The sequence below is a fragment of the Salvelinus alpinus genome, chromosome 13 (genome assembly GCF_045679555.1).
Source record: "Salvelinus alpinus chromosome 13, SLU_Salpinus.1, whole genome shotgun sequence".
Taxonomy (NCBI): domain Eukaryota; kingdom Metazoa; phylum Chordata; class Actinopteri; order Salmoniformes; family Salmonidae; genus Salvelinus; species Salvelinus alpinus.
This window is the reverse complement of record NC_092098.1, coordinates 27872669-27899591: the sequence shown is the minus strand read 5'-3', so window position 1 is coordinate 27899591 and position 26923 is coordinate 27872669. Positions and strand designations below refer to the sequence as shown.

General features: G+C 42.2%; 1 long non-coding RNA gene across 1 annotated transcript; it reads right to left on the bottom strand.

Moving 5' to 3' along the window:
- Positions 1-2632: 2632 nt before the first annotated feature.
- On the bottom strand, positions 2633-24960 carry LOC139537462 (uncharacterized). Its single transcript, XR_011667542.1, has 6 exons — positions 24876-24960; positions 23577-23707; positions 23076-23156; positions 4349-4418; positions 3317-3372; positions 2633-2870 (listed from the first exon to the last, which is right to left on the bottom strand). It is a non-coding gene; the product is annotated as an uncharacterized lncRNA (long non-coding RNA).
- Between the last annotated feature and the right edge of the window lie 1963 nt (positions 24961-26923).

The window sequence follows — 26923 nt, the reverse complement described above, 5'->3', positions numbered from 1 at the left end:
TTGTAAGAAACTGGTTGGAATGATTCAGACGGAGGCCCAGCCACAATAGTCAGCAAATTTATTTACGAGAGCGCTCTCCCAATCATTTCCTGTACATTGGTTTATATACCTCTCATTTCATCATAAATGTCCCTCCTCCTCTAATACAATGACAATATAGTTCACAAGTCCTTCTCATACATTGTCCGCCACCTGTTATACAATCTACTACAAGCCCAAGGTTTCTCCCCTCCCTGGGTGGGGAGACTTCCATCCCTGTTATCAGTTCCACAGTGGTCACAAGTTGTCTGCCACAGTTCCTTGCCTACTAACAGTCCCTCTTTCTTATGGACAAACATTCTTCATCAGACAGGATATAATTCTGTTAGTTATATTTCTAGTTAAATGTATCCACATTTAGTCATTATTCATAAAAATCCCATAACACCTTTGCAACTGTGACCTGGTCAAGATAAAGCAAAGCAGTTCAACACATACACCAACACAGAGTTACACATGGAATAAACAAACATACAATCAAAAATACAGTAGAAAAATCTATATACAGCATGTGCAAATGAGGTAGGATAAGAGAGGTAAGGCAATAAATAGGCCATGGTGGTGAAGTAATTACAATATAGCAATTCAACACTGGAATGCAGTGATCTGTGAGCTGCTCTGACAGCTGGTGCTTAAAGCTAGTGAGGGAGGTAAGAGTCTCCAGCTTCAGAGATTTTTGCAGTTCGTTCCAGTCATTGGGAGAGGCGGCCAAAGGAGGAATTGGCTTTGGGGGTGACCAGTGAGATATACCTGCTGGAGCGCGTGCTACGGGTGGGTGCTGCTATGGTGACCAGTGAGCTGAGATAAGGCGGAGCTTTACCTAGCAGAGACTTGTAGATGACCTGGAGCCAGTGGGTTTGGCGACGAGTAGGAAGCGATGGCCAGCCAACGAAAGCGTACAGGTTGCAGTGGTGGGTAGTATATGGGGCTTTGGTGACAAAACGGATGGCACTGTGATAAACTGTATCCAATTTGTTGAGTAGAGTGTTGGAGGCTATTTTATAGATGACATCGCCAAAGTCGAGGATCGGTAGGATGGTCAGTTTTACGAGGGTATGTTTGGCTGCATGAGTGAAGGATGCTTTGTTGCGAAATAGGAATCCGATTCTAGATTTAATTTTGGATTGGAGATGCTTAATGTGAGTCTGGAAGGAGAGTTTACAGTCTAGCCAGACACCCAGGTATTTGTAGTTGTCCACATATTCTAAGTCAGAACCGTCCAGAGTAGTGATGCTGGACGGGCGGGCAGGTGCAGGCAGTGATCGGTTGAAGAGCATGCACTTAGTTTTACTTGCATTTAAGAGCAGTTGGAGGCCACGGAAGGAGAGTTGTATGGCATTGAAGCTCGTCTGGAGGTTAGTTAACACTGTGTCTAAAGGGCCAGAAGTATACAGAATGGTGTCGTCTGCGTAGAGGTGGATCTGAGAATCACTAGCAGCAAGAGCGACATCATTGATGTATACAGAGAAGAGAGTCGGCCCGGGAATTGAACCCTGTGGCACCCCCATAGAGACTGCCAGAGGTCCGGAAAACAGGCCCTCCGATTTGACACACACAAACTCTATCAGAGAAGTAGTTGGTGAACCAGGCGAGGCAATCATTTGAGAAACCAAGGCTGTTGAGTCTGCCAATAAGAATGTGGTGATTGACAGAGTCGAAAGCCTTGGCCAGGTCGATGAATACAGCTGCACAGTAATGTCTCTTATCGATGGCGGTTATATCATTTAGGACCTTGAGCGTTGCTGAGGTGCACCCAGCAATACTTTTGATAAAGTATGAGATAAAAGTTTGAGGTTGGGGTTTAAGTGTTTTTTCCCTAATTTATGGTTTGGCCACAAATACAAGTATAGGACAAGTGAAAAACATTATCTGCATATGAGTTAAGAGAATATGAACTTTAAAAAAAGTGAGAATTTTACTGGACAGTTACTTTAAGCTACATGAAACCTACCCTTAAGAAAAATATTGTTTACTTAACTGAAGTTACTTTGAAAAAGTAGTTTACTACATCCAAACTACTTATTGATAAATTATCATATTCAAATATGAAATGTCATTGACTATAAATCTCAACAGATAACATCTGAATTCAGAGTTAACAGAATGACTATTAAAAATTAGGCAGGTCTGATGCCCAAAAGGAAATGATTGCCTACTTCACCCATATGCAATTTTAATTTTGCCCCCCAAAAAATGTGTGTAGTTCCAGTAGCTAGCTACACCACTACATACAACAAAGTAATGAACTACTGAAAACTCTACCAAGATTTGAATTTAGTTCAACTACCTCCAAGCTACTGCAAAATGGAGTTAAATTACTGGTTGAAATCTGGTGATGTGTCCTTGAGCAAAGCGCTTTATCCCTAATTTGCTCCTGGGGCACCTTACTACTATAGCTGACCCTGTAAAACAATACATTTCAGTGCACCTATCTGGTGTATGTAACAAAAGTTTTTTTTTTACTACACAACTGCTGGATGTAATCAAAATAAATCTTGCAACACAAAACATACCTGTCTCAATATCTGGATGATTTTCCAGCATAATCAATCCTAAATGAGAACAGCCAGAATCATAGAAACAATCCAGCAAATATAATACATGATTTATTTACAACAAATATCAAATCCCAAACAGAGTTTATTAGTTGCCCTATAGTGCGTGGATAATGGTGCGACTGGAACAGCTTGTCTTCTGTTCCACCTTAGCTGGGAGCCCTTCCACCAGCTTGACAAAGTAGTGACAGTAAACTTCATCCATGATCGCAAACATTCCTCTGCCATGGAAACAGATACGTTTCAGGTACTTCCCCTTTTTGGAGAATGATTCCACTGAAGAGAGGGAGAAAGGGATAAGTGAGTGAGTGGAATTTCATTCCGGAAATTGCATTTAAATGTCAAACATCAGAATAAAGAGATTTCAGTTTCCATTTGTTTATCTATAATAACTTCTGCATTACAATTGCATAAATCATACTCAGCCACTGAAGTGAAGAAAAGCATTTTTCAGGTATCTAAAATTACATCCCTATTGGGATTTATCAAGACATTTCCATTGACTTAAATTTTAAACCGTCAGGATGTGATTAAAATGCACGATACACCCTTTGATGATCATCACCATCACTTTTTCTAACCTTCTGCTAAAACAATTTACATTAGAAATTCAATCATGCTATTTAGGGCACACGTGGGCAATTTGTCATACTTTTAGAGATGATTCTAACAAGAGGTTGTGTATGTGTAAGATTTCAAGAAGATGAACAGTTGACACTTACCAACATATAAATTGGACTTGTATTCCACTTTGATTATGGACTGCCATCTCCTGGGCCTGCAAGATAAAAAAATGTATCACATGAAAGGAAGACAGTGCTCAAACACTGACTAAGTCATACCAGTGGATGTTGTCAGTATAACTATAGAACTACAGTACATTAGCATATCACAAGCCTAAAGAAAGGTGTGTATTGTTTTGCAAAAATAGGAAACTAAGTTCATTGGTGTCCACATGACCAACAAACTATCATGGTCCAAACACACCAAGACAGTCGTGAAGAGAGCACGACAAAGCCTATTCCCCCTCAGGAGACTGAATTGATTTGGCATGGGTCCTCAGATCCTCAAAAGGTTCTACAACTGCACCATCGAGAGCATCCTGACTGGTTGCATCACTGCCTGGTATGGCAACTGCTCGGCCTCTGACCGCAAGGCACTACAGAGGGTAGTGTGTACGGCCCAGTACATCACTGGGGCCAAGCTTCCCTCATCCAGGACCTATACAGGCGGTGTCAGAAGGCCCTAAAAATTGTCAAAGACTCCAGCCACCCTAGTCATGGACTGTTCTCTCTGCTACCATAGCACCAAGTCTAGGTCCAAAGTGCTTCTTAACAGCTTCGACCCCCAAGCCATAAGACTGCTGAATAGCTAATCAAAGGGCTACCCAGACCCCTCTTTTACACTGCTGCTACTCTTTATTATCTATGCATAGTCACTTTAACTCTACCTACATGTACATATTACCTCCACTAACCAGTGCTCCACACATTGACTCTGTACCGGTATCCCCTGTATATAGCCTCGCTATTGTTATTTTACCGCTGCTGTTTAATTATGTTACTTTTATTTTCAATTTTTTACTAAACACTTATTTTCTTAAAACTTCTTAAAGTATTATTGGTTAATGGCTAAGTAAGCATTTCACAGTAAGGTTGTATTCGGCGCATGTGACAAATAAAATTTGATCAAATTTGATTTAAAGCATGCTGTAGACAGTTGTAGAAGGATAAATTAGAGGTGTTAAAACACACCTCTCATTGTCCCCTTTTTGTCGTTGAACTTAAGCTGTGCAATGGCCTCGTCAATGGTCATTCCTCTGATCTGTTGGAGGAATTCAAAAGTCAACCAATGATATATTTTAACAAAATAGCATAATTAAAGAACAACCTACAAGTAGGCTGGTCAGAGAAGGTCAGCAGGGAAGACCATAGCCGTGTATACGACGACGCTATCACACTTAGACAACATCTTTGCGTAAAAACCCATCACCGAAAACATCTCATGTGTCACAAACCTTCAATAAAATTCCATTTGAATTTACTGGCATTTTCTGCAGGGGGTTGGACCTTATGCCATTGGGAATTTGAGCCAAAATATCCACAAGAAAGTAATATTCAAGGCCCAGTGCAGTCAAAATTCTGTTTCCCGTGTTTTGTATCATATCACAACAGCTGATGAAACTAACACTGTAAAAGTGTGCCGCGTTATTTCCTGATAGTTGCTGGTTAAAAATACAACCGACAAAGACCTTCTAAATCAGCAGGTTTTGCATCGGTGGAGTTTTGTCTTGCCTGGTGACAGACAAGTTAAAGGGGCAGTGCAGTCAATAATTTGATTTACTGTGTTTTATATACAGTACAAGTCAAACGTTGACACACCTACTCATTCAAGGGTTTTTTCTTTATTTTTACTATTTTCTAGTGAAGACGTAAAACTAATAACACATATGGAATCAAGTAGTAACCAAAAAAGTGTTAAAACAAATCAAAATAGATTTTATATTCTTCAAAGCAGTCACCCTTTGCCTTGATGACAGCTTTGCACACCCTTGGCATTCTCAACCAGCATCACCTGGAATGCTTTTCCAACAGTCTTGAAGGAGTTCCCACATGCTGAGCACTTTTTGGCTGCTTTTCTTTCACTCTGCAGTCCAACTCATCCCAAAGCGTCGCAAATGGGTTGAGGTCGGGTGATTGTGGCGGCCAGGTCATCTGATGCAGGACTTCATGGTCGAATAGCCCTTACACAGCCTGGAGGTGTGTTGGGTAATTGTCTTGTTAAAAAACGAATGATAGTGGGACTAAGTGCAAACCAGGTGGGATGGCATATTGCAGCAGAATGCTGTGGTAGCCATGCTGGTTAAGTCTGTCTTGAATTTTAAATAAATCACTGACTGTCACCAGCAAAGCACTCCCACACCATCACATCTTCTCCATGCTTCAAGGTGGGAACCACACATGCAGAGATCATCCGTTCACCTACTCCACGTCTCACAAAGACTCATCAGACCAAAGGACAGATTTCCACTGGTCTAATGTCCATTGCTCATGTTTCTTGGCCCAAGAAAGTCTCTTATTGGTGTCCTTTAGTAGTGGTTTCTTTGCAGCAATTCGACCATGAAGGCCTGATTCACGCAGTCTCCTCTGAACAGTTGATGTTGAGATGTGTCTGTGAAGCATTTATTTGGGTTGCAATCTGAGGTGCATTTAACTCTCATGAACTTATCCTCTGCAGCAGAAGTAACTCTGGGTCTTCCTTTCCTGTAGCGGTCCTCATGAAAGCCAGTTTCATCATAGCGCTTGATGGTTTTTGCGACTGCACTTGAAGAAACGTTCAACGTTCTTGACATTGACCTCATTGACTGACCTTCATGTCTTAAAGTAATGATGGATTGTCATTTCTCTTTGCTTATTTGAGCTGTTCTTGCCATAATATGTACTTGGTATTTTACCAAATAGGGCTATCTTCTGTATACCACCCCTACCTTGTCACAACACAACTGATTGGCTCAAACACATTAAGGAACAGAATTCCACAAATGAACTTTTAACAAGGCACAGCTGTTAACTGAAATGCATTCCAGGTGATTACCTCATGAAGCTGGTTGAGAGAATGCCAAAAGTGTGCCAAGCTGTCATCAAGGCAAAGGCTGGCTACTTTGAAGAATCTCAAATATGTTTTGATTTGTTTAACACTTTTTTGGTTACTACATGATTCCATATGTGTTATTTCATAGTTTTGATGTCGTCACTATTATTCTACAATGTAGAAAATAGTAAAAAAAAGAAACTCTTGAATGAGTAGGTATATCCAAACTTGACTGGTACTGTAGATACTGAGTATACAAAACAGTAAGAACACCTGCTCTTTCCATGATATAGACTGACCAGGTAAATCCAGGTGAAAGCTATCATCCCTTATTGATGTCACTTGTTAAATCCTCTTCAATCAGTGTAGATGAAGGGGGGGAGACAGGTTAATAGGAGTATTTTTAAGCCTTGAGACAATTGTGTGTGTGTGTGTGGGGGGGGGGGGGGGGGGGTATTCCTAATGGAAGATGTTCCTAATGGCAACCAGGTGAAAGTGTGTTGGCTCGGCCTCACACTGCCCAAGAGAAACAAGGGCCTTCTCAAAAAAGCATCAGCTCTCTCTGGCAATAAAAAAGGCCATTGTGTAGGTCTGCCTCTATAAGGTGCCGCTCCTCCGCTGCCCTAAGGCACATGTTATGCAGCATCACTTGGCTTGCTTTGGATGAGATAGATTCCAAATTAATAAAACCCCTAGCATCCCAAAAACTTTAAGTAATGAGCCTGACGCAAAAGATGAGAACGTTATTATAAAGGTGCATTTCTATGCTGAAAATTATCTTCCCAAACTGAACCTACGCGCTGCGTATGTATGCCATTTAGGCTCTACACCCGTTGTAAAGCGGATTAATTTGCTTCATTTTAAGAAGTTATTTGGCCTTATCAAAACATATAGGCTAGGCTACATGGAGTTAAACTATGATTCGAAAAAGGTTGCAAAAAAGGCATTGTTTCTTGACTTACGCTGGGCATCAGTCACAAGAGATAATATATATTTCACAAGTGATAGGCTAATATTGTCACCCATCACACTATTCTTGATTTAATCTTGTCTCATTTTGATTTAGAAGGGACCGTTATCATGCAACTGTCGCGAAACAGGGACAAGGGGAAAAAAGACATGTCATCTCCACACTTAAATAACAAATAGAGGACACTTCTCCTGTGGTTCATTTTCATGCCAGCCAGGTAGGCTATACTCCTGTTGTAAAGATGAGTAATGTGCTTAATATTAGTTGAGAAATAAATATCGTAGTTCTAGCCTATTGAAGCTGATGGGCCCTCTTTTTATTAGAGGCCATCATTCTGTTTTCTTGCGCAAATGCATAGCCCATAGAAATGTTGCACAACATGAGCTCATGGGCTCTCATTTAGTGTTTGATTAGATTTTTTACTACATTTGCATTGATGTCAGAGTGATTAGAGGGACAATAGAGTGCTGAGTACCAGGCAGTTAGCAAGTTTGGTAGGCTACTAACGACCATCAGTACTAGGAAAAGCCTAATTACCGTGACTAAATGGTCACATGGAATTTGACAGCCTTCAAGACCGCCGCTGTCACCAAAACACCCCTACTCACAAGCGAGAGAAAAATATTATAGACAATGTTAGGAATTTGACTAAAACATCAAATTGTCAGTGGAACCACAGTAAGGATTTCATCATCAAATCAAATGTATTTTTGCTATGGGAATTTTATGAATAATGACTAAATGATGTATACATTTAACGTAGAATTATAACTAACAGAATTATATCCTGTCTGATGAAGAATGTTTGTCCATAAGAAAGAGGGACTGTTAGTAGGCAAGGAACTGTGGCAGACAACTTGTGACCACTGTGAAACTGATAACAGGGATGGAAGTCTCCCCACCCAGGGAGGGGAAAGACCTTGGGCTTGTAGTAGATTGTTTAACAGGTGGCAGACAACGTGTGAGTAGGAGAAGACTTGTGAACTATGTTGCCATTGTATCTGAGAGGGACATTTATGATGAAATGTGAGGTATATAGACCAATGTACAGGAAATGATAGGCAGCGCGCTCTCGTAAATAAATTATCTGACTATTGTAACGGCCTCCGTCTGAATCATTCCAACCAGTTTCTTACAAATACTGGGTTTCAGGCTGAGTAATTGATACAATTGGGTTTATGAACACTGAGAACATAATTCTCGTGACAATTGGTCCTTCGAAGCCGGATCTCAATACCTGCCTCTGTCGTCCCAAGGAACTGCTGAAAACCATGCACGGGCGGATCCAGGATCCGTAAGACAAAGACCTGACCTCTGAATTGAGGGTTTATTTCAGGCCAGTGGTGAACTGGTACACGACAGAAGTGGTGACGAGATTCAACCTACATTGCTTTTCCCAGTCTTCAAGACAAGGTCAGTAATCTTTATTCACAAATTTGGGGGAATGATTTAAGATATCACCAAGCGTCACTTTGTGTACGTCAATAGTTAACTAATTGTGCAGGTCCGCAATGACCTGAGGTACATGTGCACTACCATGAAATAAAACTAGCTTAATAGATCTGGCCACCTTTGTGAAGGCCTGCAAGGTTTGTTAAAGCCGGATTTAAATAGGTGTTGCGAGATAGGACAGGGATTTTTGTACGAATAGGATAACTTAAATGGTTAATTAACCTCTCTGCGCACAGATCCCTTTAGCGGGATCATTTTCCTAAACAACCACTGAATTGCAGGGCGCCAAATTCAAAAATATTACTAAAAATATTTATAATCATGCAATCACAAGTGAAATATACCAAAACACAGTTTAGCTTGTTGTTAATCCACCTATCGTGTCAGATTTTGAAAATATGCTTTACAGAGAAAGAAATCCAAGCTTTTGTGAGTGTATCAATCAATGCTACAACAGCTAGCCCCAAATTAGCATGGTCACGAAAGTCAGAAAAGCAATAAAATTAATCGCTTACCTTTGATAATATTCAGATGTTTGCACTCACGAGACTCCCAGTTACACAACAAATGTTATTTTTGTTCGATAAATATTACTTTTATAACAAAAAAACGCCATTTGGGTTGCGCGTTATGTTCAGAAAACCAAAACCTGGTTCCGTTTGACAAATGCCAAAAAGTAACCGTAATGTTCGTAGAAACATGTCAAATGTTTTTTATAATCAATCCTCAGGTTGTTTAACAAACATAATCGATAATATTTCAACCCGACCGTAACCTATTCAATAAGAGAGAAAAAGAAAATGGAGAGCTCCCCTCACGCGCAGGAACTATTCAGAGGACACCTGATTACTTTTGAAAAATCTCGTTCATTTTTCAAAATAAAAGCCTGAAACTATGTCTAAAGCCTGGTCACAGCCTGAGGAAGCCATTGGAAAAGGAATCTGGTTGATACCCCTTTAAATGGAAGAAAGACTAGCCAGGAAGAAGTTAAAGAAGGTCTGTGAGAGCCAGAAATCTTGCTTGTTTGTAGGTGACCAAATACCTATTTTCCACCATAATTTGCAAATAAATTCATAAAAAATCCTACAATGTGATTTTCTGGAATTTTTTCTCATTTTGTCTGTCATAGTTGAAGTGTACCTATGATGAAATTACAGGCCTCTCATCTTTTTAAGTGGGAGAACTTGCACAATTGGTGGCTGACTAAATACTTTTTTGCCCCACTGTATATCTAAGACCATACAAAGCAGCACAGATAACTGTAGACAAGGCACTTGACAGAGAATTGATACAGGATAGACATGAACGAACGCCCCAGGGAGAAGAGGAGAATGAAAAGGGCGCTCCTACATGATAAGGTCAGACATAAGGATAATTTACTAATATTACCTAAGTCATTGTTTAGATAATGCAACATATATCAAATTATTGATGAGACTGATTTAAGATTAGTCCATGTTATTGTTAGATAAAATACAGTGGACTCCCGAAGGAGAGATTTCATTAGTACAGAAAACATATGCTATGTTTAGCATTCGTTTTGGCTTTATTTAATTATTAGAAGATTTTTATTTAAATAAGTAGAAAGTTGACAGGGATATATGGCATCTGTGGTGATCCAGAATCATTGAGTTTTCTGGGAATGATAAACTATTGTAGGGCATGGGTCCCACACTTTGCAGGGATACTTAGTGATTTGATCTATGGTAGGACTATGGCAGCAAAAGACAAAATTATATGGACAAGGGAGGCGGAGAATCAGTTTATGACTATGTAGCAGAGACGGAGAAAGTAGTTCTCCCCAGACCAGATCTAACTGATTTGCCTTTGCCAGATGCTGAAATTACTATGTTTGTTGATGGGTCTTCTAGAAAGAACCCAGCTGGCTCAAATGCCACTGGTTATGCAATAGTGACTCTTACTGAGGTGTTGGAAGCTGGAGCATTACCAAAGAATTACTCTGCTCAACAAGCTGAAATTGTTGCCCTTACCAGGGCTTGGGAATTGGGGAAGGGTAAATGCATTACGATACATACTGATAGTGCTTATGCTTTTAACACCGTCTATATATTTGCAGCTCAGTGGAGAAACAGGGGTGTGATCACTACGGCAGGTAAACACATTACACATGCGCAGCTAATTTTGAATTTGCTAGAAGCAGTCTTATTACCAGAGAAGGTAGCGATTTGTAAATGCGAAGCACATACGAAAGGCACTGACTACGTCAGCATTGGGAACAGAAAGGCAGAAGAGGAAGCAAAAAGGGCTGGCGGAAAGCCACACACAGATTCTCACTTGAAGGAGGAAGTTAGTATAGACACAGAATTACTGAGGGAGTCAGCTTCGAGCCCCAGTTAAAAACTTCTACTTGGTACTCATCCCGGATCCGGGAGCACCCTCATCAGTAAAAAAGCTGACTAGCATAGCCTAGCATCACAAGTAAATACTAGCATCTAAATATCATGAAATCACAAGTCCAAGACACCAGATGAAAGATACACATCTTGTGAATCCAGCCATCATTTCCAATTTTTAAAATGTTTTACAGGGAAAACACAATATGTATTTCTATTAGCTAACCACGATAGCAAAAGACCCAACCGCATATTTTCACCATTTTTTTACTGCATAGGTAGCTATCACAAATTCGACCAAATAAAGATATAGTCACTAACCAAGAAACAACTTCATCAGATGATAGTCTTATAACAGATTTATTGTATAGCATATGTTTTGTTCGAAAAATGTGCATATTTCAGGTATAAATCATAGTTTTACATTGCAGCCACCATCACAAGTCTCACCAAAGCAGCTAGAATAACTACAGAAACCAACGTGAAATACCTAAATACTCATCATAAAACATTTATGAAAAATACACGGTGTACAGCAAATGAAAGACAAACATCTTGTGAATCCAGCCAATATTTCAGATTTTTTAAGTGTTTTACAGCGAAAACACAATATAGCATTATATTAGCTTACTACAATAGCCTACCACACAACTGCATTCATTCAAGGCACGTTAGCGATAGCGAATAAACCAGCAAAAGATATACATTTTTTCACTAACCTTCTCAAACTTCATCAGATGACAGTCCTATAACATCATATTACACAATACATTTATGGTTTGTTCGAAAATGTGCATATTTAGCGGTACAATTCGTGGTTGAACAATGTGAATACTAGCCAAACTGTACAAAATAATCCGGATATATTTCTGACACTCACATCATCTAATCAAATAACTAATCATATACTTTACTAAAAAATACAGGTTGGACAGCAAATGAAAGATACACTAGTTCTTAATGCAACCGTTGTTAGATTTTTAAAAATAACCTTAGTACGACATACAGCTTACGTTATAGCGAGACAGCGCCCGAAATCTGGGCGGAATATAGTCTAAACATTTGACAGAAATACAAAATAATATCATAAATGGTTCCTACTATTTGATGAGCTTCCATCAGAATCTTGTACAAGGTGTCCTTTTTCCAGAATAATCGTTGTTCGGTTGTAGAACGTCGTCTTCATCTGTCGATTTAGCTAACAAAGCTGGCCATGCGGCACGGAAGTGTCCAACTCACCAGAACGCATAACAAAGAAAATACCGAAAATCGCAATCAACTGATATAAGTCGGTTTAATATAACTAGTTTATGATGTTTTTAACACATATATCAAATAAAATCAGAGCCGGAGATATCTAACGTCGATAACGAAAGCTTTTCAGAACGCAATCCAGGTGACCCTTTCGCGCCATGGTGAAGAAAGGAAAGAGTGGTCGCGTCATTCCAACAGGTCTTATTCGGCCTCAGATAGAGCTATACACCCCATTCCAATTCTCACTGCCTACTGACATCTAGGGGAAGGCGTATGCAGTGCATGTAGACCCATAGATTCCATGCAAATTAACTTCTTGAGAATACAGGGGGTGCTATTTTCCCATTAGCATAATTTGCTCTACAGATTAAACTGCCTCTTATTCAATTATTGCTCTTACTATATGCATATAAATAATACCATTGGAAAGAAAACAATCTCTAGTTTCTAAAACCGTTTCAATTTTGTCTCTGAGTGATACAGAAGTCATTTGACAGCACTTTCCATGACCAAGAAGAAAAAAGCAAGATGTGTATGCCAGCTTCAACGCTCTGCCTATATATGGTCGTGCCCCCTATGACCCGAAACACACCTCATTGGCCTTCCTCTGGGTGTCAAGAGGACGTCAGAGGAAAAATATCTTGTTTATCTGGGACTGACGTGAAATGAGAGCTAATTCTTTGGCGTGACCGACAACTTCCGGTTGTCTAAATCGTGCGACTTATAGCTGCGATTGTCTTCTGTTTTGCGGCCATTATGGATGAAAACTATCTCCGTCTCGAAGTTTGTTTGATACATGTGACCAGATCATCGTAATGTATGTTTTTTCAATATAGTTTAATCAGATTATTTGAATTTTTTCGGGAGTTTTGTGGTGTTCCATTGTCTGAATTTATTTACGTTTGAGATCCGTGCCACTCGACCGGTACCTGTGCTAAATGGAGTGGGCAAGGAACAATTCTGAACGGAACCAACGACTCATCTTGACAAAGGACACTTTGATCAACATTCTGATGAAAGATCAGCCATAGTAAGACCCAATTTACGATGTTATATCATATCTGTTGTGCATGTGAACTGGCCGTGGGCGCCTAGCCGAATCTGCCTGGTATAGCTATGCTAATTTAGCGCTACATTTTGTTTTCGTTATAAAACATTTCATAAATCTGAAATATTGTTTGGATTCACCAGATGTTGGGCTTTCAATATCTGTACGCTGTGTATTTTTCTGAAATGTTTTAAGATGAGTAATTCGTTATATGACGTTGGTCTCTGTAATTGTTCTGGCTGGGTCAGCACTATTTCAGATTGCAGCTGCAATGTAGAACTGTGATTTATACCTGAAAAATGCACGTTTTTCCAAAAAAAAACTATGCTATACCATAAATATGTTATCAGACTGTCATCTTATGAAGTTGTTTCTTGGTTAGTGGCTATATATATTTTTATTTAGTCGAATTAGTGATAGCTACTGACGCAGGAAAAAGCTGTTGGGAGTAAAAATATCGTGTCCTTTGCTAACGTGGTTAGCTAATAGATTTACATATTGTGTCTTCCCTGTAAAACATTTTAAAAATCTGAAATGGTGGCTTTATTCACAAGACCTGTATCTTTCATCTGGTGTCTTAGACTTGTGATTTAATGATATTTAGATGCTACAAGTTACTTGTGACGCTATGCTAGCTATGCTACTCAGTGGGGTGGGGGGTGGGGGGTGCTACCGGATCAGGGTTGGTGACTCGTGAGAAGTTAATAGGCTGACCCTGGAACAGAGCCCCCGATTTCAGATCTCACGTCCTGATAGGAAGTTTGCTGCAAAATGAGTTCTGTTTTACTCACAGATATAATTCAAGCGGTTTTAGAAACTAGAGAGTGCTTTCTATCCAATAGTAATAATAATATGCATATTGTACGAGCAAGAATTGAGTACGAGGCAGTTTAATTTGGGAACGATTTTTTACAAAGTGAAAATGGCGCCCCCCTATTGAGAAAAGGAAGTTACTAGATGGGTTAAGATGGGGGCCGTTGACAAAAGAGGAATTTGGCAAAGGGAACCTCTCTATTTTACCTAAGTCATTGTTTAGATGCAGCAAGATTGATACATGGGCGGAGCCAGGTATCAACCGGAGGGATGAGGGCCTAGTGGCCTATTTTATTTTTTATAAATAAGCTAAAATATTAGGTCAAGATATTATCCCTAGAGTTGGTTTACTAGGATATATGTCTTTAAATAATGGATGACATTTTAGCTAATCAGGTAGAACAAATAAAATGCCAGAGTTAGGGACCAGAACATGTAGACATAGAAGTTGAAGTTATACTAGCAGAACCCATGAGAAGACTTTCTGGTAACCAAACCCGTATGTCCAAGATTGTGTTCAATGGGTGAATGACAGAAGGTGATTCACTCAATCCAACCAGGAGACTGGGGGTGGATCCAGTCCCTGAGGAGAATAGACGGGAAGCAGCCCCGTTGGGAAGGCCCATACCAGATTCTGTTAAACCACCGCCTTTGCCATTAGAATAGCTGAGAGAGTCACTTGGGTCCACATTACCCACTGCAAGAAGGTATGTACCCATATAAGCACTGCTGATCACACATAGTTTGGAGAAGAACCGAGAACCAACAGGGTCCGGGGGTTACCTCCTTAAACGAAAATTTCCTATCCCGACCGTTCATCACTGTGTGTGCTCCTAGAAGTGTGAGTATGGGGTGGTACCTAGCAGACCGACTAAGGGCAGGAGAGGGTTGGCTGTTTTTGGGAAGAGTGGGGGCTCTGAGCTGCATCCTAGTCTTTGAAACCTTTCTGATACATCCAAATCCACCACCTGTCGGTACTAATTATATGACGCCATTGTCATTAATAAGAAGTAAAAGATAAACTTTATAATTCACTGATGAGTGACTAACAAAATAAGGAGTCAAAGAAGATCAAGATGTAGGATTTAAGGTAAACATTAAACAATTCCCTAGGAAAGCAAATAACTGTACAGGGATTGGGATGGCCAGATTGAAGTACTCGGCCAACCCACCTCGGTTCACTTTAACTTCTGATGAGTGCCAGTGTTAAAGATACAAGAATGGCACCGAGAAGGTAGATGATTTGAATGGCTGAAAGGTAATCGTTAATGTGACGGACTTAAGTTTGGAAGGACAGGAGACAATTCTTAACCTCACAGCACCTATAACTGATGTAGGGTGGGCTTGTACCAGCAAAGGACGTTGTGGGGGCTAGTACCTTTCACCCATGGGCCAGACTCAATCATAGGACTGACAGAAGATTGAAGTCTTCAGTCTATACTTGAAGGTTGAGACAGTCTGATTCTGTCACATTGGCAAACCATTTCATAAAGAGGAGCTCTGTAGAAGAAAGCCTTGCCTCCAGCTACTGAAGCCATGCTTCCAATTCATCTGACCGAATGGGCAGAAAAGGATCCTTACATATAAACAAATTATGCGCAAAACATATAGAATCTAACCTGGAATGCTGTCTAGCCACACCAACTTCTCCTTGGTTTTCTCCTTCATGGCCTTCTGCTGACAGAGTTGTATTGCCAGTGCTATAACACATGAAGTTGAACAGATTGTTTAAAATACATCCGCGTTTATTTTTGCAAAATGATATTAACTTTGCTAGCTGACAACTTTACGTTTTTTTTTTCTTTTTAATTACCGTTTATATTTTTAGATCACAACTTTTTTCCCTCATTCAACTTTTTCACTCCGGACGCTTTATCTGGACATGGCTCGTCAGAACTTTCAACAGCCGAAGCTAAGTAGTAACATTAACATGATGTCTTCTAATTGCAGTCGCTGTACTCATAATATACAGGAGAACGATCGCCTTATGGCGAGGATAGCTGTGCTGCAAGCCCAGCTTCAGACGCAATCGTTAGGCAAGGGTCATTTCAGTGTAGGAAAGGATGAAACAGCGTCTGTGCCACCAGTAAGTACAGATAGTAACGTTAGTATAAATCCCCCCGCACAGTCCCCGCAGCCGGACAACTTTCTCATGGCTTCTGGAGGGAAATGCTGTAGGAATAATCAACTGGTGTCGCTCATTCAGCCGACAGAAACTTTCAACCGGTTTTCCCCATTAAGTAGCGAGTCGGAGTCTGAGGCCGAGTCTTCTCTTGTCTCTACTCCTCCCGTTACGGGGTCTGAGACGCTGAAGGCTCCCACCATTAGCTCTGACAAATTGAAAACCCTAGTCATTGGCGACTCCATTACCCGCAGTATTAGACTTAAAACGAATCACCCAGCGATCATACACTGTTTACCAGGGGGCAGGGCTACCGACGTTAAGGCTAATCTGAAGATGGTGCTGGCTAAAGCTAAAACTGGCGAGTGTAGAGAGTATAGAGATATTGTTATCCACGTCGGCACCAATGATGTTAGGATGAAACAGTCAGAGGTCACCAAGCGCAACATAGCTTCAGCGTGTAAATCAGCTAGAAAGATGTGTCGGCATCGAGTAATTGTCTCTGGCCCCCTCCCAGTTAGGGGGAGTGACGAGCTCTACAGCAGAGTCTCACAACTCAATCGCTGGTTGAAAACTGTTTTCTGCCCCTCCCAAAAGATAGAATTTGTAGATAATTGGCCCTCTTTCTGGGACTCACCCACAAACAGGACCAAGCCTGACCTGCTGAGGAGTGACGGACTCCATCCTAGCTGGAGGGGTGCTCTCATCTTATCTACCAACATAGACAGGGCTCTAACTCCTCTAGCTCCACAATGAAATAGGGTGCAGGCCAGGCAGCAGGCTGTTAGCCAACCTGCCAGCTTAGTGGAGTCTGCCACTAGCATAGTCAGTGTAGTCAGCTCAGCCATCCCCATTGAGACTGTGTCTGTGCCTCGACCTAGGTTGGGCAAAACTAAACATGGCGGTGTTTGCCTTAGCAATCTCATTAGGATAAAGACCTCCTCCATTCCTGCCATTATTGAAAGAGATCGTGATACCTCACATCTCAAAATAGGGTTACTTAATGTTAGATCCCTCACTTCAAAGGCAGTTATAGTCAATGAACTAATCACTGATCATAATCTTGATGTGATTGGCCTGACTGAAACATGGCTTAAGCCTGATGAATTTACTGTGTTAAATGAGGCCTCACCTCCTGGTTACACTAGTGACCATATCCCCCGTGCATCCCGCAAAGGCGGAGGTGTTGCTAACATTTACGATAGCAAATTTCAATTTACCAAAAAAAAGACGTTTTCGTCTTTTGAGCTTCTAGTCATGAAATCTATGCAGCCTACTCAATCACTTTTTATAGCTACTGTTTACAGGCCTCCTGGGCCATATACAGCGTTCCTCTCTGAGTTCCCTGAATTCCTATCGGACCTTGTAGTCATAGCAGATCATATTCTAATTTTTGGAGTCCACAGACCCACTCCAAAAGGCTTTCGGAGCCATCATCGACTCAGTGGGTTTTGTCCAACATGTCTCTGGACCTACTCACTGCCACAGTCATACTCTGGACCTAGTTTTGTCCCATGGAATAAATGTTGTAGATCTTAATGTTTTTCCTCATAATCCTGGACTATCGGACCACCATTTTATTACGTTTGCAATCGCAACAAATAATCTGCTCAGACCCCAACCAAAAGTTGTGCTATAAATTCTCAGACAACACAAAAATTCCTTGATGCCCTTCCAGACTCCTTCTGCCTACCCAAGGACGTCAGAGGACAAAAATCAGTTAACCACCTAACTGAGGAACTCAATTTAACCTTGCGCAATACCCTAGATGCAGTTGCACCCCTAAAAACGAAAAACATTTGTCATAAGAAACTAGCTCCCTGGTATCCTGGTATTCTCCAAAACTCTTGAACGTGCCGTCCTTGGCCAGCTCTCCTGCTATCTCTCTCAGAATGACCTTCTTGATCCAAATCAGTCAGGTTTTAAGACTAGTCATTCAACTGAGACTGCTCTTCTCTGTGTCACGGAGGCGCTCCGCACTGCTAAAGCTAACTCTCTCTCCTCTGCTCTCATCCTTCTAGACCTATCGGCTGCCTTTGATACTGTGAACCATCAGATCCTCCTCTCCACCCTCTCCGAGCTGGGCATCTCCGGCGCGGCCCACGCTTGGATTGCGTCCTACCTGACAGGTCGCTCCTACCAGGTGGCGTGGCGAGAATCTGTCTCCGCACCACGTGCTCTCACCACTGGTGTCCCCCAGGGCTCTGTTCTAGGCCCTCTCCTATTCTCGCTATACACCAAGTCACTTGGCTCTGTCATATCCTCACATGGTCTCTCCTATCATTGCTATGCAGACGACACACAATTAATCTTCTCCTTTCCCCCCTCTGATAACCAGGTGGTGGATCGCATCTCTGCATGTCTGGCAGACATATCAGTGTGGATGACGGATCACCACCTCAAGCTGAACCTCGGCAAGATGGAGCTGCTCTTCCTCCCGGGGAAGGACTGCCCGTTCCATGATCTCGCCATCACGGTTGACAACTCCATTGTGTCCTCCTCCCAGAGTGCTAAGAACCTTGGCGTGATCCTGGACAACACCCTGTCGTTCTCAACTAACATCAAGGCGGTGACCCGTTCCTGTAGGTTCATGCTCTACAACATTCGCAGAGTACGACCCTGCCTCACGCAGGAAGCAGCGCAGGTCCGAATCCAGGCACTTGTCATCTCCCGTCTGGATTACTGCAACTCGCTGTTGGCTGGGCTCCCTGCCTGTGCCATTAAACCCCTACAACTCATCCAGAACGCCGCAGCCCGTCTGGTGTTCAACTTTCCTAAGTTCTCTCACGTCACCCCGCTCCTCCGCTCTCTCCACTGGCTTCCAGTTGAAGCTCGCATCCGCTACAAGACCATGGTGCTTGCCTACGGAGCTGTGAGGGGAACGGCACCTCCGTACCTTCAGGCTCTGATCAGGCCCTACACCCAAACAAGGGCACTGCGTTCATCCACCTCTGGCCTGCTCGCCTCCCTACCTCTGAGGAAGTACAGTTCCCGCTCAGCCCAGTCAAAACTGTTCGCTGCTCTGGCACCCCAATGGTGGAACAAACTCCCTCACGACGCCAGGTCAGCGGAGTCAATCACCACCTTCCGGAGACACCTGAAACCCCACCTCTTTAAGGAATACCTAGGATAGGATAAAGTAATCCTTCTAACCCCCCCCCTTAAAAGAGTTAGATGCACTATTGTAAAGTGGTTGTTCCACTGGATATCATAAGGTGAATGCACCAATTTGTAAGTCGCTCTGGATAAGAGCGTCTGCTAAATGACTTAAATGTAAATGTAATGTAAATGTATACAGAAAATACCCGAGCTCTGAAGCAAGCTTCCAGAAAATTGGAACGGAAATGGCGCCACACCAAACTGGAAGTCTTCCGACTAGCTTGGAAAGACAGTACCGTGCAGTATCGAAGAGCCCTCACTGCTGCTCGATCATCCTACTTTTCCAACTTAATTGAGGAAAATAAGAACAATCCAAAATTTCTTTTTGATACTGTTGCAAAGCTAACTAAAAAGCAGCATTCCCCAAGTGAGGATGGCTTTCACTTCAGCAGTAATAAATTCATGAACTTCTTTGAGGAAAAGATCATGATCATTAGAAAGCAAATTACGGACTCCTCTTTAAATCTGCGTATTCCTCCAGGGCTTAGCTGTCCTGGATCTGCACAGCTCTGCCAGGGCCTGGGATCGGGAGAGACACTTAAGTGTTTTAGTACTATATCTCTTGACACAATGATGAAAATAATCATGGCCTCTAAACCTTCAAGCTGCATACTGGATCCTATTCCAACTAAACTACTGAAAGAGCTGCTTCATGTGCTTGGCCCTCCTATGTTGAACATAATAAACTGCTCTCTATCCACCGGATGTGTACCAAACTCACTAAAAGTGGCAGTAATAAAGCCTCTCTTGAAAAAGCCAAACCTTGACCCGGAAAATATAAAAAACTATCGGCCTATATCGAATCTTCCATTCCTCTCAAAAATTTTAGAAAAAGCTGTTGCGCAGCAACTCACTGCCTTCCTGAAGACAAACAATGTATACGAAATGCTTCAGTCTGGTTTTAGACCCCATCATAGCACTGAGACTGCACTTGTGAAGGTGGTAAATGACCTTTTAATGGCGTCAGACCGAGGCTCTGCATCTGTCCTCGTGCTACTAGACCTTAGTGCTGCCTTTGACACCATCGATCACCACATTCTTTTGGAGAGACTGGAAACCCAAATTGGTCTACACGGACAAGTTCTGGCCTGGTTTAGATCTTATCTGTCGGAAAGATATCAGTTTGTCTCTGTGAATGGTTTGTCCTCTGACAAATCAACTGTACATTTCGGTGTTCCTCAAGGTTCAGTTTTAGGACCACTATTGTTTTCACTATATATTTTACCTCTTGGGGATGTTATTCGAAAACATAATGTTAACTTTCACTGCTATGCGGATGACACACAGCTGTACATTTCAATGAAACATGGTGAAGCCCCAAAATTGCCCTCGCTAGAAGCCTGTGTTTCAGACATAAGGAAGTGGATGGCTGAAAACTTTCTACTTTTAAACTCGGACAAAACAGAGATGCTTGTTCTAGGTCCCAAGAAACAAAGAGATCTTCTGTTAAATCTGACAATTAATCTTGATGGTTGTAAAGTCGTCTCAAATAAAACTGTGAAGGACCTCGGCGTTACTCTTGACCCTGATCTCTCTTTTGACGAACATATCAAGACTGTTTCAAGGACAGCTTTTTTCCATCTACGTAACATTGCAAAAATCAGAAGTTTTCTGTCCAAAAATGATGCAGAAAAATTAATCCATGCATTTGTTACTTCTAGGTTAGACTACTGCAATGATCTTCTTTCCGGCTACCCGGATAAAGCACTAAATAAACTTCAGTTAGTGCTAAATACGGCTGCTAGAATCCTGACTAGAACCAAGAAATTTGATCATATTACTCCAGTGCTAGCTTCCCTACACTGGCTTCCTGTTAAGGCAAGGGCTGATTTCAAGGTTTTACTGTTAACCTATAAAGCGTTACATGGGCTTGCTCCTACCTATCTTTCCGAGTTGGTCCTGCCGTACACACCTACACGTACGCTACGGTCACAAGACGCAGGCCTCCTAATTGTCCCTAGAATTTCTAAGCAAACAGCTGGAGGCAGGGCTTTCTCCTATAGATCTCCATTTTTATGGAACGGTCTGCCTACCCATGTGAGAGACGCAGACTCGGTCTCAACCTTTAAGTCTTTACTGAAGACTTATCTCTTCAGTAGGTCATATGATTGAGTGTAGTCTGGCCCAGGAGTGTGAAGGTGAACGGAAAGGCTTTGGAGCAACGAACCGCCCTTGCGGTCTCTGCCTGGCCGGTTCCCCTCTCTCCACTGGGATTCTCTGCCTCTAACCCTATTACAGGGGCTGAGTCACTGGCTTACTGGTGCTCTTTCATGCTGTCCCTAGGAGGGGTGCGTCACTTGAGTGGGTTGAGTTACTGACGTGATCTTCCTGTCTGGGTTGGCGCTTGGTTTGTGCTGTGGTGGAGATCTTTGTGGGCTATACTCGGCCTTGTCTCAGGACGGTAAGTTGGTGGTTGAAGATATCCCTCTAGTGGTGTGGGGGCTGTGCTTTGGCAAAGTGGGTGGGGTTATATCCTTCCTGTTTGGCCCTGTCCGGGGGTATCATCGGATGGGGCCACAGTGTCTCCTGACCCCTCCTGTCTCAGCCTCCAGTATTTATGCTGCAGTAGTTTATGTGTCGGGGGGCTAGGGTCAGTTGGTTATATCTGGAGTACTTCCTGTCTTATCCAGTGTCCTGTGTGAATTTAAGTATGCTCTCTCTAATTCTCTCCTTCTCTCTCTCTCTCGGAGAACCTGAGCCCTAGGACCATACTTCAGGACTACCGGGCATGATGACTCCTTGCTGTCCCCAGTCCACCTGGCCTTGCTGCTGTTCCAGTTTCAACTGTTCCGCCTGCGGTTATGGAACCCCTACCTGTCCCAGACCTGCTGCTTTCAACTCTTAATGATCGGCTATGAAAAGCCAACTGACATTTATTCCTGATTATTATTTGACCATGCTTGTCATTTATGAACATTTTGAAAATCTTGGCTCTCTCTAATTCTCTCCTTCTCTCTTTCTCTCGGAGGACCTGAGCCCTAGGACCATACGTCAGGACTACCGGGCATGATGACTCCTTGCTGTCCCCAGTCCACCTGGCCTTGATTATTATTTGACCATGCTTGTCACTTATGAACATTTTGAACATCTTGGCCATGTTCTGTTATAATCTCCACCCGGCACAGCCAGAAGAGGACTGGCCACCCCTCATAGCCTGGTTCCTCTCTAGGTTTCTTCCTAGGTTTTGGCCTTTCTAGGGAGTTTTTCCTAGCCACCGTGCTTCTACACCTGCATTGCTTGCTGTTTGGGGTTTTAGGCTGGGTTTCTGTACAGCACTTCGAGATATTAGCTGATGTACGAAGGGCTATATAAAATAAACTTGATTTGATTTGATTAACATCATCTCAATACCTAACTGATTTCCTGTTAACGTTTATATCTTGTTTCTCTCTGACTCTGGCAGCATTTTAGAAGGTATCGGTGAGGGCATCAATACGATGAGATGGTATCTCTTTTGTGCTCTTCCCAAATGTTCTAAGGTTGGACCACAACCGCTCCATCTGTTATCCGTCAGTAAGCCCACTACCAGTCAAATACTTGGTACCATCAGTGACCTGAAACTTAATGTACAATCAGAAACCAATGAGCATTACAATGGGTGATGATTAATTAAAGGACTAGGACAAATTACAACTAGCTGTTTCTTAACACTTAGCGTAACTTTCTGCAACTAAAGTGGTGTTTAACAGAATAAATGATAAATAAAAGGTTTAATTACCTGACAGTCAGCATTATGAGCATGGCATGAAAGTCCTGGACTGCAAATGTGGTGTCCAACCTTCAGATCGGGACTGTTTATCTAAATGTGAAAATAATTTAGTGTAGCAGTTCTTTTTAGAATTTGTGTAAAACATTACTCATGATTACAAAGCAGGTATGGCGGAATCCGATTCAAGCTATTCATAAAACCGTATCAAGCAATTCATGAAACTTACATTGTGGTGGTTAAAATTTCAATACATTATCTAATGTATTATTATAGCTAACATAGATTGACCTAGCAATTTAACCTGTAAATGAGGCTTCAGCTAGCAAGCAATGTCATAGTGAAGAAATGTGATGTTCGGTCCCTACATTCCTCGCAGGCCCCCCAGCAAGAACAGCAGCATTTGCAAGTCGGAAAAGTCAGTTCAACATCAGTCATTGTAGACAATGTCATATATAACTAAAATACATCAGCTATAAATCAGCTACACATCTGAAGCATCCATCCACATACTTCTCTCCTCTTTTCAGGTTCAGGAACTTCAGTGGATGCACGTGCCTGCACGCCATCCAAAACACACCAGTTATATCCAGTTTCTGGGTTTTGGATCGCAGCGCATCCCCGGCTTGAAATTCTGGGTACCCCTGTAAAATAAAGTGAATAAGCATGAGTGAAAAAACGTGTCACACAAGTCACACAGAAGAGGGCTAGTGAAACTAACCGAATGAGAGACACAGCCCCTTCTTCAAAATGTCTGATGCTCCTCCTACAAAGCAGTCAATTCTGGTAGCAGACAATATTTTCATGGGGAGCCCAAATAGTGCATCAGCTGCAATAATTTGATGACCTTTTTTCTAAAACAATGAGACAAAATTATTAGGGATGACTCATTTGTGAGCTTCCGGGAGAGCTCAACTGTGGAGATTAACTACTCCTCATAGTAAAAAACACTTGCATGTATGGTTTGATTTCCAACTTAAAATACAATAACTTCCAGCATGTATTGGATTTATGGAAAGCCAAGGTAATCACTCTCAAAGACACACCACACTCCAGCTGCAGGGCTGCAAACTGGCGCAGGATGTCCACTGAAACTACTGTTTGCGGCAGACCAGGGTGACAGGTTCCAGCTCACAGCTGCAAAACTGCACCCAGACATCATGAGCTCTTCCTGAAATGAGGACATTCCATTTCTTAGATTGCATTGCTAAACATCACATCGATGCATGTCTTATGAACTTTCCAAATGACTCCATATTTTCTTCATAATGTTAGCAGTTGATGTTATTCTTCAATAACAGACCCCAAAGCAAATCAGAAGGAGAAACTATATTTATTCATTTGTTACGTACGCCTCTTGGAGGGGGGAACGCAACACCCTGCTACACTCAACTCACCGTGGAGTGAAAGAGGTATGTGATTGTAGGTGCGGGTAAGGATGCCAGAGGCAGAGAATATTACCGTTTACAGGGAATTTATTTCCTTAACACTGATGTGGGGAAAAGGGGCTGGACGGAACCAAAGCAAAGAAAGTTCAAGTTAAAGAGCCCCCTCTCCTACCTTACCTGCCTACCCACTACTTACCTAACCTTTTAGCACCTCCTGGCGCGCTAACTAAAATACAGGGTGTGGTCCACCCAGGTCTTACATAGTGTGCATAGACAGTAAATACTACAGGTTATGTACACCCGCAGGCCTCTTGTCTAAGCACTCCCAAGGTACCTTCCCCCCCTGTGAACAAAAACAGAATAATTACTAACAAAGTGAACAATTTCAATAATCAAAAACACAGTCCTTTAGGCATACACATACCTCAGAAATAGCAGCAACAAAATACTTTCAATAAAACTGTTACTAGGCAAAAACCAAAACAGGACTTCAAAGAAGCTCTCTCTTCTCCTGACAAAGGAACACTGGCTTTTATCCAGCTGGAGAAGGAGTTGGTAATTGAAAACAGCTGTTTTCCCCTGACGAGAGGGAGGGTTCAGAGCTCCAATCATCGATGGGACCGACCAATCAGCTGCTTGGAATCCAGGAAACCATTTCCTGAAATACACACATACAAACCCAAAACAACACAGAAACTTGGGAACGTAACATCATTAAATATATTTATGGCCCTTCTTTGGACACTGTGTTAACAAACCTCCAAATGAGATTCAACGCCATACAACACTCCTTCCGTGGCCTCCAACTGCTCTTAAATGCTAGTAAAACTAAATGCATGCTCTTCAACTAATCGCTACCCGCAACCGCCTGCCCGACCAGCATCACTACTCTGGACGGTTCTGACTTAGAATATGTGGACAACTACAAATACCTAGGTGTCTGGCTAGACTGTAAACTCTCCTTCCAGACTCACATTAAGCATCTCCAATCCAAAATTAAATCTAGAATCGGCTTCCTATTTCGCAACAAAACATCCTTCACTCATGCTGCCAAACATACCCTCGTAAAACTGACTATTCTACCAATCCTTGAATTCGGCGATGTCATTTACAAAATAGCCTCCAACACTCCGGTCAGCAAATGGGATGCAGTCTATCACAGTACCATCCGTTTTTTTCACCAAAGCCCCATATATTACCCACCACTTCAACCTGTATGCTCTCGTTGGCTGGTCCTCGCAAACATATTCGTCGCCAAACCCACTGGCTCCAGGTCATCTACAAGTCTTTGCTAGGTAAAGCTCTGCCTTATCTCAGTTCACTGGTCACCATAGCAACGCCCATCTTTCCCTCCATTCTGACTAGTCTCCCAGTCCCTGGCACTGAAAAACATCCCCACAGTGTGATGCCGCCACCACCATGTTTCACCGTAGGGATGGTGCCAGGTTTCCTCCAGACGTGACGCTTGGCATTCAGGCCAAAGAGTTCAATGTTGGTTTCATCAGACCAGAGAATCTTGTTTCTCATGGTCTGAGAGTCCTTTAGGTGCCTTTTGGCAAACTCCAAGCTGGCTGTCATGTGCCTTTTACTGAGGAGTGGCTTCCGTCTGGCCAGCTCTAGGAAGAGTCTTGTTGGTTACAAACTTCTGCTATTTAAGAATAATGAAGGCCACTGTGTTCTTGGGGACCTTCAATACTGCAGAGTTTTTTTGGTATCCTTCCCCAGATCTGTGCCTCAACACAATCCTGTCTCGGAGCTCTACGGACAATTCCTTCGACCTCATGGCTTGGTTTTTGCTCTGACAATGCACTGTCAACTGTGTGCCTTTTCAAATCATGTCCAATCAATTAAATGTACCACATGTGGACTCCAATCAAGTTGTAGAAACATCTCAAGGATGATCAATGATAACAACACCCACCCGTAGCACGCGCTCCAGCAGGTATATCTCACTGGTCATCCCCAAAGCCAACACCTCTTTGGCCACCTTTCCTTCCAGTTCTCTGCTGCCAAAGACTGGAACGAATTGCAAAAATCACTTAAGTTGGGGACTTATATCTCCCTCACTAACTTTAAGCGTCAGCTGTCAGAGCAGCTTACCGATCGCTGCAGCTGTACACAGCCCATCTATAAATAACCCATCCAACCAACTACCTACCTCATCCCCATATTTGTTTTTGTTTTTCTGCTCTTTTGCACACCAGTATTTCTTCTCGCACATCTTCATCTGCACATCTATCACTCCAGTATTAATTTGCTAAATTGTAATTACTTCGCTAGTATGGCCTATTTATTGCCTTACCTCCTCACTCCATTTGCACACACTGTATATAGACTTTTTTTCTATTGTGTTATTGACTGTACGTTTGTTTATTCCATGTGTAACTCTGTGTTGTTTGTTTCGCACTGCTTTGTTTTATCTTGGCCAGGTCGCAGTTGTAAATGAGAACTTGTTCTCAACTGGCCTACCTG